This window comes from Portunus trituberculatus, chromosome 44 (assembly GCF_017591435.1).
Source record: "Portunus trituberculatus isolate SZX2019 chromosome 44, ASM1759143v1, whole genome shotgun sequence".
Classification (NCBI taxonomy): Eukaryota; Metazoa; Arthropoda; class Malacostraca; order Decapoda; family Portunidae; genus Portunus; species Portunus trituberculatus.
This window is the reverse complement of record NC_059298.1, coordinates 635,001-637,500: the sequence shown is the minus strand read 5'-3', so window position 1 is coordinate 637,500 and position 2,500 is coordinate 635,001. Positions and strand designations below refer to the sequence as shown.

The following is a 2,500-nucleotide window of genomic DNA, read 5'->3' as shown; positions in this document are numbered from 1 at the left end:
GTGTGTGTGTGTGTGTGTGTGTGTGTGTGTGTGTGTGTGTGTGTGTGTGTGTGTGTGTGTGTGTGTGTGTGTTGGGTTACTGAGTCTTCACCATGGCACTATATTCCTGTCCACCACACTGCTAGTCTCGTCTCCAACCTTTAATATTAGAAATGCATTGGTTAGAAGACAGTAATGATCTCCTCACCAAGACCCAGCACACTGCACTCTTCCCGGTACTGCTGAGTGTGTGCCCTGTGCCTCTGACCACACACTGTAACTGTGAGGAGACTGCAGCTCTACACATGGCATTATCTTAGCACTGCAACGCTGGAGAGACACAGTGGCATTAGATGATTTCAGAGTCAATACAATGAACACGTGGTTGCACATGATCACATTTATCTCTGACAGTCTCGACGTGCAGTGCCTCTATATGTGAGTGCCAGGAGAGGCTTAGACGCTCTTGATGTCTCTAGGGTGTCTTAAGGAACATGCAATACACGAAGCTGACATCAAGTTTCCTTCTCAAAAGTCCTCATGTCCGTCACGTGCAGTGTTCCGGTTTATTGTTTTGTTAAAGGAGTGGTTCTCTCTCTCTCTCTCTCTCTCTCTCTCTCTCTCTCTCTCTCTCTCACACACACACACACACACAGGTGGAATGCATTACCCGAGGGAGTGGTGTGTGCAAAAAATGTATATATGAATTCGAAGAAAATGCAATAATCTGGCATCAAAAGACGAGACATTACGAGCTTGACTAAATCTTGTATATATATATATATATATATATATATATATATATATATATATATATATATATATATATATATATATATATATATATATATATGACTACTACACACACACACACACACACACACACACACACACACACACACACACACACACACACACACGTTAAAGGCACAATTATTTACTTTCTTCACTTAGTACCTACACGAAAAAATAAACATACATACATACATACATACATACATACAAAATAAAGGCCACAGGAGCGACGACGGACCAGCGACACACAACGGCAGCGTTACAAGACAGATCTCAACTTATAATAAACTCGATTAGATGCAGCCGATAGCCAAAACCAAGCCCATGCACCTCGTCCAGCCTTGCCTTACTTTTAACCCACTTGCAAACCTGTATGTAAATAGAACCAGAAGGCAGCCCAACTCACCTCTCCGATTTACTTGTATTACGCGCTTTTAAGTATATTCTTCCTTTGACACATTCCATTTAGTATTCAACCTTAATCTCTAAATCAGACATTTCAACGGTATCGCTTTGTTACGTGGTCAATCAGCGTAAATGAGATGGAAGATAAATGTGCGAGGCTTTTCTAACTTGCCTCTTGGGTGGACGATAAAATTAATACCTTCAAACTTACAATTTTAGACTGAAGGAGAAGGAAAGTCAGCGGCATAATGTGGATGCAGAAGGAAGGGTTGTGGATCAGGATAAAGGAGGAGGAAGGGGATGTAGGGGGAGGTATAGGGGATGGAAGGAGGAGAAGCAGATTTGGATACGGGGAGGAAGGGACAGGGCAGGACTGGGCATCTGAAGGTTTGGGAGGTAGGATGGGAGGTGGAGAGGGGGAGGAGGGGCAGGTCTGGTCATCTGATGGGTAAAGGGAGAGGGAAAGGGGAGGGGGCAGGGGAGAACAGCAGCTGCCTACCGATACTGAGTGTTGCCTCTTGACGCTCCCAAGAGGCACCCTGCACTCCTGCCTGCTCCTCACCCCCCATGGACACCTCTCTCCCTGGCCTCTCTCGGTGCCTCCCTCGGGTCATTAGCACCTCAAAACGCCGGTGTAGAGTGCATTTAGAGGTGAATAAGGTGCAGGTGTGCCTAATATGTGTGGGTGATACTTGGCAGTACCTATAATCCGGCAGCCATCCTTACCGTGACCCTCAAGATCCCCCTCTCTCTCTCTCTCTCTCTCTCTCTCTCTCTGAAGGCCATGGTAGGACTGGTGACTTGGCGAGTGAATCTATAGTTTTTGTTGAAGTGGGAGGTGGTGGAGGAGCGAGTGGATGGATGGATGGGGATGCGTGATGCGTGGGTGGCTGGGAGGAGCACAAATGTTGGTGTCATTTACATTAACGTTGACGGTGATGGGAGAAGTGATGATAATGATGATAACTGATGATGATGGATGTTACAGGAATAATAAAAAAAAATCACAAAAAAACATATGAATAACAGGAAAGAAATAAGAGAATACAAGGAGAAAAAAAAATTGTCACTAGTGTTAACTTTAAGAGTGCGTGTAAGTGAGTCTTATTCCCCCGCCCCGGTCTGAACAAAAGGGGAAAAAAATATAAAGGATGGAATGAAAAAAAAGTAGAAAGAAAAGCGTGATGGTGTTATGAGGCAAGTATGCACGACTCTTACCGTGTTCGGACTTTTAATTGCCTAATACTTATGGGAAGAGACATCAAAGGCCGAGGTGTGTAATGGATACTCCTGACTCAGTATACCTTGGTTTTCTCCTTTC

At 44.5% G+C, this 2,500-nt stretch overlaps 1 protein-coding gene across 2 annotated transcripts in view; it reads right to left on the bottom strand.

The window, feature by feature from the left end:
• The window catches only part of LOC123518625, a 316,215-nt gene that overhangs the window by 31,694 nt on the left and 282,021 nt on the right, over positions 1–2,500 (bottom strand). The window lies entirely within an intron of this gene.